The sequence below is a fragment of the Capsicum annuum genome, chromosome 7 (assembly GCF_002878395.1).
Source record: "Capsicum annuum cultivar UCD-10X-F1 chromosome 7, UCD10Xv1.1, whole genome shotgun sequence".
Lineage (NCBI taxonomy): Eukaryota > Viridiplantae > Streptophyta > Magnoliopsida > Solanales > Solanaceae > Capsicum > Capsicum annuum.
In genome coordinates, this window is record NC_061117.1 from 218,926,349 (window position 1) to 218,936,665 (window position 10,317).

Sequence of the window (10,317 nt, forward strand, 5' to 3'; positions counted from 1 at the left end):
TAGCAATGTCCAAAAAAGGATCAGCCATATCTAGAACACACATGAATTGACAAATGTAAAGAAAAAAGTCCAAAATGTAATACAACTTATACGACCAATTGGTAAATTTACACCAAAAAAAAACTTACCTCAACGAGAAAGGAATATGCTCTTTGAAGAGAAGTGGTTGAAGATGTCACACGAAAAGAAAAAATGCAAGAAATAAATAAAGTTGAGTTGAATGAAGATTAAGGAGAGACCTATTTATAAAGGATTGAATCTGGACGTGTTAGGCCAAAAGGTAGGACTGTTCAGCTCCATTGTCTTAATTACATTCAAACTGGTGACATTTTATTTTTTGTGAAAAGTCGCAACTTTTTCTTTTACATTAATTACTTCTCACCTTTTCATAGCGGCTTAAGACTCGATAAAAGCCGTTATTATTGAATTGTTGCAGCAAATCGTCCATCTGTCGCAACAGATTTAGCATCTATTGTGATAGATGGATTGAATGAGCAACAAATAGTCTGTCAAAACAGATTTACCATCTGTTGAAATAAATGGTTTGTATAAGCAACAGATAAGACATCTGATGCAACATATGTATTATCTATTGCGACAGATGGACAGTATATTGGAGGAGATGTTTTGATATCTTCTAATAGCTGATTCATCAGTTTCAACAGATGGAGTATTCGGTTCATTAGATATTTTAAATGTGTTAGATAAAAAGTCATGACTTTTTACCTTTTTTTAATAGTCCCTCCGTTTCGTATTAGTTGGGCCCTATGGGCTTGGCACACCAATTAATAAAAATATAAATTAGGTGATTATTTTATCAAATTGGCCTTATTAATTATGCTTTAAAAGTATAAATATGAATAATATACTTTATGTAGTCATTTAATAATAGGGGTAATCTTGGAAGAATATAATAAAATTCTCTTGATTTTAAAAATAGGACAACTAAATTGAAAGAAATATTTTTAGCAAGAAGTAATCACAAGCATGCAGATGAATAAAAAATATAGTCTGGTCTATCGCAACAGATTTACCATCTGTTGCAACATATGGATTATCTGTTGCGACAGATGGACCATATGTTGGAGGAGATATTTTGATATCTTCCAACAGCTGATTTGTCAGTTGCAACAGATGGAGATTTTGACTTATCAGTTATTTTGAATGGGTTAAGATACAAAGTCACGATTCTTCACACCTCTTTTTTAATAGTCATCACATGCGTGCAAATAAATAACAACACTATCTGACATGTCCTAATGGGGTAGGAAGAATAAAGTGCCTGCAATGGATCCCATTTTTATGCGTGCGAGTTATGTATATTATTGATCAAGCTATCGTGATAAACACACATAAAGTGCAATGATTTTGTGAATGCAGGGTTTATCGATTAGACACTGATCCTTCAACAAGATCCTGCATGTATAGTTTAGTTTGATAGGTGCGAACTGATAAGGCCGAAGGGTTCCAAAATGATGGTGTCGATACCCCGTTATAATTTAATAATGATTTATGCTCATGTTTTTGTGTCAAGTTTGGGGAAGGGTTCAAGTTTTTGGCGTTAGTATAAATATCCAATAGTGATTGGACAGATTTTAATAGCTCAATGGACTCCATGAAAGGTCTCCGAAGCCTTGCAATGCAGCAAACAATGATGGAACCAATAGAAATTCCCCTAGTACAAATTTATATGGATGGGTTACTAGAGGAGATTTTTTTACAGCAGAAGGTGCTTGGGAGAATACCTATGCACGAAGGGGGAGGTGGAGAAGGCCATATATAATCTCAGACATTGTTTAAGAGGAAACACAAGATAGGAAGGAAAGTGTAGTGAAATTGGCCAATGAAATTGACATGAGAAACTAAAAAACTGGATGAGCTTCAAATATGGAAGTATACCCAAGTATAAAAATCCGTCAGTCGATGAAAAAAAAGAATGATCAACAGGAATGGAGCTGGACACTTTGCTCAAGAATGCAATTAGCAAGCGTGGCCTCAATTAAGACTCTCACAAAGTGCAGGACCAGAACTCTAAGGAAAAAGATTCGCGAGCACGGAAAGTGGTAAAATTCTTAGTCAAAATTGAAACCTGAACCAACAACTCCTGAATTAAAAACATGGGAAGCCAATGCATCAATTTCTGAAGTCTAACTTGCATGCCATGCCTTCTGTTTGTGGCTATGAATGGGTCAATGGCAGTAGAAACAAAAAGTTCGAAGTTGGGCCAAAATCCTATTCCTTATTGTTTCCACTGACTTTGACCTGACCAGAGCCATAAACAGGAGCCATGGGATGCAAGTTTAACTAGAGAAATTGCCACCTTGGATTGATCCCATATTTTTAATGCAGGAGTAGTTGGTTCAGGTTTCAATTCAGACTAACAATCTTACCACCTTCCATGCTTGTGGAGCTGCTTCCTTAGAGTTCTGGTCCTGTATTTTGTGGGTCTTCGTTGAGGCCGTGCTCGCTAGTTGCAGTCTCTAGTAAAGTGAACTGCTCAATTCCTCTTGACCATTCTTCTTTTTCTTCAACGACTGATGGATTTTCATTTTTGGACACACTTTCACATTCGCAGCTCATCTAGTTTTTTTCATTTTTTATGTCAATTTCATAAGCCAATTTCACTACACTTTCCTTCCCACCTTGTGTTTCCTCTTAAACAAAGACTGAGATATATATGGCCTTCTCAACCTCCTTCTTCCCACACAGGTTTTCTCCCAATCACCTTCTGTTGTATAATAATCTCCTCCAATAACCCATCCATATAAATTTGACTAGGGAAATTTCTATTAGATCCAGTGTTGTTTGTTGTTGTGCGAAGCTTTGGAGGCCTTTCAACAAGTTCATTGCGCCATTAAAACCAGTCCAATCACTATTGGATATTTACACTGCCGCCAAAAACTTGAACCCTTCCCCAAACTTGACATAAAAACATGAGTATAAATCATCATTAAATTGTAATGGGGTATCGATACCACCTTCTTGGTCCCTCATCCTTACCAGTTTGAACCTAACAATCTTAACTATAAAATGTCATATCTTGTTTGAAGGATTAATGCCTAATAGGTAAAGAACAAACATTCATAAAATCATTGTACTGGATGTGTGTTTTCATGATAGGTTGATCAGTAATACATGCCTCCCCCATATGAAGTGGTTCCATCTGCAAGCAGCTTATTCCTCTGAACCCATCTTTACTCTATCCTTTAATGCTGGCTGGGCAAAAGTTGATCTAATTTCACTTCATTTTGTCTACAAACGAGAGAAATACATTTGATGTCAAACAAGAGAAGGATAAAAATAAAACAAAAATAACATTACAAAAGGGTAACACAACATTGAGTGAATCAACTGCTGGCTAATATGATGCAATAGATTACCCATCTATTCAACCGATGAGGCATCATTGCAATGGATGGATGACATGTTGCAACAAATGGGTCATCTGTTGGAATAAATCAAAGTAGCCTTGCTACTGGTTTGGTTTCATCAAATAGTTGCTCCGTCTGTTCCAACAACTGATTCATCAGTTGTAACAGTTGAGGAAACTATTGCAATAGCGCCAACAATAGCATCAACAACAAAGAAACAACACCATATGTTCCAACACCATCCACAACACAAACATCACATATTCCAACACAATCACCACCCCCAATAACAGCACCACCAAAATACCAAACAAAAGACATAAAAAAACTATAAAGACATAAAAAAAACTATATTGACAACAAGGTTTTTTAAGTTCTCCCAATAGATGACTTTTGTCACATATTTTAATAAAAACAACGGTTCGTTCATTCAAGACTTAAAAGTCACCTTTCCTTCAATTTTCTTAATAAATAGGAAACTGGTAATGGGTAAATTATTAATCGCAACAGATGTAAATATCTAATTTAAATTACATACAAAGAAGAAGACGAGATGAAAAGAGCAACAGTGAATCATACCTGCAATATCAAAAAAGAAAATGGATCAGAACATCCAGTTCAGTCGAGAAAAAATATTGATTGGTTGAGATCCTGAAGGATCCTCATCCGAAATAAGAGATAAAAAAGAGGAAAAAAGAAAACAAAGATAATTGAGAATTGAGAATAAAGAAGAGTGATGAGTTGAGTCTAGACTACTTTATGGCTGAAGGAGAGAGTTCTAGATATGGGGTTTTTAAATATTCATTTATAACTTTTGAGGGGCACGAGGAGACGATGACATTTAAAAGACCAGATAAGACTACTCACTCAGGAGATTTTTGAGTTATCCAAGTAGTATCGAGTAATATTTTTTACCGCCTTAGTATTTTAACTTTTTTATCTCGAACAGAAATACCTAAATTGCTTTAAAAAATAATCTTAAAACATTTAAGTGCAACAGATGACAATTTTTGTTTGGAAATTTTCAAAGCTCAGTCATCTGTCGCAACAAATGATGTAATCTGTTTGATAGTTTACAAAAGATGCGTAATATGTTGCAACAGATTACCTAATCTATTTGATTTGATCCAACAGAAAAGATATCTGTTGCAACAGGTTGAACATTTGTTTATATAAATTTCAATTGAGTTCATATGTTAGACTAATACCTTAATTGAATGTGAGTTCTCATAGGTTCAACAACTTCAATTGAGTCTTTTGGCAATTGTATGATGAGATGGTATTGTGTTCCTCCCGACCAGAGTCGTCGATCGATCACTCTGAGCTGAACCGATTCTTACTACCTCAATGTTAGACTAATACCTTAATTGATTAATCTAGGACTAGGGTACTAATACCTTAATTGAATAATCTATTACTAGGGGTGAGTTCTCATAGGGTCAACTACAACTTCAATTGAGTCTTCTGGCAATTGTATAATGAGACAGTACTACGTTCCTCCCGACCAGAGTTGTCGATCGATAACTCTGAGCCAAGCCGATTCTCACTACCTCATATGTTCAACTAATACCTTAATTGATTAATCTAGGACAGGGTACTAATACCTTAATTGAATAATCTAGGACTAGAGGTGAGTTCTCATAGGGTCAACTACAACTTTAATTGAGTCTTTTGGCAATTGTATGATGAGATTGTACTGCGTTCCTCCCGACCAGAGACGTCGATCGATCACTCTGAGCCGAACTAATTCTTACTACCTCATATATTTAATTAATACCTTAATTGATTAATCTAGGAATAGGGATGAGTTCTAATAATGTCAACTATAATAAATGACAGCGCTTATTTGATAATTTACAACAGATGGGCAATTTATTATGACATATGACTTAATCCATTTGATAATTTACAACAGATGGGTAATCTGCCACAACAGATGACTTAATCTGTTTGATAGTTTACAACAGATTAGCGATATGTTGTAACAAATAACGTAATCTGTTTGATAGCTTACAACAGATGAGTAATTTATTGCAATAGATTACCTAATTTGTTTTATTTGATCCAATAGAAAAGACATCTGTTGCAACAGGTTGAACATTTGTTTATATATAATTTCAATTGAGTTCATATGTTAGACTAATACCTTAATTGAATGTGATTTCTCATAGGGTCAACTTCAACTTCAATTGAGTCTTTTGGTAATTGCATGATGAAATGGTATTGCGTTCCTCCCGACCAGAGTCGTCGATCGATCACTCTAATCCAAACCAATTCTTACTACCTCATATGTTAGACTAATACCTTAATTGATTAATCTAGGACTAGGGTACTAATACCTTAATTGAATAATCTAGGACTCGGGGTGAGTTATCATAGGGTCAACTACAACTTCAATTGAGTCTTTTGAAAATTGCATGATGAAACGGTACTGCGTTCCTCCCGACCAGAGTTGTCGATTGATAACTCTGAGCCGAACCAATTCTTACTACCTCATATGTTCAACTAATACCTTAATTAATTAATCTAGGGCAGGGTACTAATACCTTAATTAAATAATCTGGGACTAGGGGTGAGTTCTCATAGGGTCAACTATTGATTAATCTAGGACTAGGGGTGAGTTCTCATTGGGTTAGCCACAATAGATGGCAGCGCCTATTTGATAATTTATAACATATGGGTAATCTGTTGTGACATATGACAATCCATTTGATAATTTACAACAGATGGGTAATCTGTCGCAACAGATGACTTAATCTGTTTGATAATTTACAATAGATTCATAATCTATTGTTACCTAATCAGATTGATAATTTAAAACAGATATGAAATCTGATGCAATATGTTGAACATTTGTTTTTATACATTTTCAATTGAGTTCATATGTTAGACTAATAGTACCTAAATTGATTAATCGAGGACCAGGGGTGAGTTCATAGGGTCAACTAGAGTACTCAGTCAACTACAACTTTAATTATTTTTATAAAATTTCAATTGAGTTACCTTTTTGGCAATTGCATGATGAGAGGGTTAAAAATTACGCTTATCTTTTATGATTTTAAAAATAATTAAGATCAATTCGGACCAAATTAATATTTTTAAAAAATTTTATTCTTTTCCAAAATACAAATCAACCCATACAAAACATTTCATCATTTTCGATCATACCAGCACTAGCGCACCGGATTCCATCAGAACTCCGAATTTAAACGTGCTTGGGCGAGAGTAGTACTAGGATGGGTGAACCCCTGGGAAGTCCTCGCGAAATTTTCTTCTTTAGAGGTAGAGGTATGGACTGCGTACATCTTACCCTCCCTAGAACTCACTATGTGGGAACACACTGGGTTTGTAGTTATTGTTGTCTTGCTTATATCAGACGTTTTCTTTGTCTTCATAGGCAACAGAGTTCAAGAAGAGTTTTATATTTGTTATTTTTTTCTAAAAAATAAGGGCTTTTAAGTTAATGATGAAAAAATAAAACTTTTAGTTGTATTATCTTCGAGAATGTGTTTACAATTTTGAGTTTTGATGGTAAAATCGTAGGAAGAACTTGAGAAATCCCTAATTTTCATCGTAGTATTTCATTGACTGTCGTGGTATTGTTGGATGGTGTTTGTGGTGTTGGTGGTGGTAGTGGTATTTATGGTTGTCGTGGTGGCACTGGTGGTGGCATTGGTTGGTGGTGTTTGTGGTGGCGGTATTCATGGTGTTTGTTTGTGGCATTAGTTGGTGGTATTCGTGGTGGTGGCTATTGGTGTGTCGGTATTTGTGGTGTTTACAATGTATTTTTTAAAATTTATGCATTCATCAATTGTAATATAATTTTTTTCTGTTGTATGTAGGTAAAATATGTCTCCCAAAAGAAAAGAAAGTGAAAGTGTATCAACGTCTAACCACCCAAAAAAAGGCTACAGTATGAGGAATTCGGAGGAGCTTCCTGAACAATCTCAGTAGGGAAAAGTAAAGCTGAGGAGAGATGTGAAAACAACGTTGAGGGAGGTGGATAAGGGTCTATAGATGGTGATGACAAAAATGAAAGCGAGAAAGAGAAGGAATTGGAGAGTGAGAAAGAGAAAGAGGATGATCATCAACATGAAGATAATGGATCACCAATGGCTCGTGAATTAATATCGACATCCCTGTATGATCCTATCAAAACTTTTAGTATTGACAAGTTTTAAGTTGCGATGCTGATAAATGACCCAGAAGCAAAAAAAAACTAACTGGTCAAATTGTACTTAAATGTCAGATGGGGAAAATTTTTGAACATTTTATGAAAATTATGAAGAACGAAAACATAGGCAGAATTTTTAAGAAGAGTTTCTTTGGACTCTTTCTTGAGCTGCCTAAGGACCCCTCTGCCCAAATCTGTTTGCCTATGACGATGGTATATGGTCTTGTCAAGCATAGGATCAAGTACGTCGGGGATTATAAAGATCCGGAGGAGGGGGCAAAAAGAAGATGGATGAAATCTGGATCAACAACTGTGGCATGCCTGTTTGTTTTGGATTGTAAGAGTTTGCCATAGTGACGGGCTTGAGATGCCATCGTCCAGAAAAACACCACCCCGTAAAAGATCCAAGGCAAGAAAACGCAAGGAAAAAATAGATGGGTTGTTTGACATTGCTTGAAGTGACTACAAAGCATCAAATTTGTTGACAGATTTCGAGGATAAAACCACACCAGAGCAGTTCAGAAAACAATTGTGCTTAGTTTGGTTTGCTCATCTGGTTATATTGGTAAGAGACGTCAACAAGGTCATAGAAGATGATTTGTTAGCGCATGCTGAGGATTTTGATAAATTCAACAATTATACCTGGGGATATGATAGCTTCTACTTGACTGTCCAATATTTACTAACTAAGCTATCCTCAGGGACGACCATATTATACGGCTTTTCTTAAGCTTTCATGGTAAAATTAATCACTAATTTTACTGATCCATTAATTTATATTGAATATAGTTATTATGACATTTTTTGCTTGCTTCTTATTTACATTTTTTAGGTTTGGGAATTTGAAGTCATTCCTCTCATCCGAAAGCAGTTAATGGATTACTCGGATGAAGTTTCTCATCCAAGGATGTTTAGGTGGTTGGCTGCAAAGAGCAACACCAATATTAAGAAGGCTGATCTCTTTAACCTTCCGAATGATACAGTACATCTTCTTCAAGTAAAATAATTTTACGCAAAGAAAAATATTGAACAGATGTTATATCTGGAGCAACAGATGTTATATCTGATGCACCAGATGGGACATCTATTGCGTCAGGGTACGATTGATATCTTGCATCAGATTACCCATCTGTTGCTTTAGTTCTCTGAACTCGAATCCTAAAAAATTAACCATCGACTACAAATTATGCAATAGATGTGTAATCTGATAATATATTATTCATTTGTTACGACGTACAGATCATCTGTTGTATAACAGATTACCCATCTTGTACAACTGTTGCAACAAATGATTGATATTTTGCATCAGATTATCCATGTGTTGCTCTATTTCTCTGAACCAGACTCAAATGAATTTTAACCATATACTGCAAAATATGCAACAGATGGGTCTTTTTTTAAAAATGTAACCCAACTTTGAAAATTATTATATTATATGATTTAAATGCAACTATTGTTTTCTTTTTTATAAGTTGTCTATCCATGGATCGTGCCTACTGAGGAGGAGTCGGTGATGACTTCTTATATTACTCTAGGTCATGTTGATACTATAGCAGACCCAACGGTAGAGTTAATAAAGAAGGAATTGGCTGGAGCAACAACCATAAGAAGAGCAGTTAGGCAAGGTCAGCCTAATGTTGAGCTCTTCATGACCAACCTACTAAGGCAGATCCGGGTACTTCTTCTGGTAGAGTTGTTGGTGTTGGTGGCAGGCATATTGATGTTGATACCACTCGTGATTATAAGCATGTTGATGCTCAAGAAAGAATAAATATGTTTGAAAACACCCTTTTTCACCCTTACACAGGTCCCTCTCACCCCTCTTCACCCTCATGTTCTCGTTGCGAATACGAAGAGTGCAAGAACAGATAGGATAAACTCTTTGAAAAAGTAAGGCTATCTCTAAAGCTATCAAGAAATTCAAATTCAAAAGGTGTGTTATAACATCCAAGAAGGTGAGGGAGCCACACACTCCTACATTGTTGGTTAGGAGAAAGAAAAGAGTAATTAGAGACGTACTCTCTGATTGAAAATCAAAAGAAATTGCAATTTCTCCCTCTCCAAAAGCTGTTGAAGTTCAGGGGCCAGTCAAGAAGGTGGACATATACGCAGAACTTGGCGCCAAAGATAAGAGGGATCTGCGACATGCTAAGAATGCTAAGCCAGGAGCACTAGATTACCCCAGGCCTCCCGAATGCTAAGCCAGGAGCACTAGATTACCCCAGGCCTCCCTTTCCCACCAAGACTTCCAGACTATGACTGATATGCATATGTCGTTCGAGGACAAGGCAAGTTTACTTTTCCTAATCTAGCCCTTCTAATCTACCCCATGAAGAAGAAGCTACGTAACAGATTTCACATCTGTTGCAACAGCTGGGTATACTGGTGCAACTAGTAGTGGTTTTGTTTCAACTTATTATCCATCTGTTGCATAAGTTGCGTTGGATTATTGATTCATAGCACCCTATGCAACAGAGGGACCATCTGTTGCATCTTTACAATTAGTAACCTATTTAAAAATTGACTTCTTATATCACAGTATGTTGACATAATTCTCTGCCTCATGAGAAAAAAACAATTAACGTATCGGGAAGCTTATGACGTTGTTGATAGGATGATGGACCTTGACTTCTACAAGAAGCTCAAGGATGGGTACGATCAACTCAATGGGGAGACGTTAGCCCTTGGTGTGGGACTTGATTTCCTAGTTCCTACGTTGGTCTTGGATGAAAAAGAAATGATAAAATATGTTAGATGGGAGAGGCCAAATCC

General features: G+C 36.1%; 1 pseudogene; it reads left to right on the forward strand.

Annotated features, from left to right (window-relative positions):
* The first annotated feature begins 6,525 nt into the window (after positions 1–6,525).
* LOC124886108 lies at positions 6,526–6,641 on the forward strand (annotated as a pseudogene).
* The last annotated feature ends 3,676 nt before the right edge of the window (positions 6,642–10,317 follow it).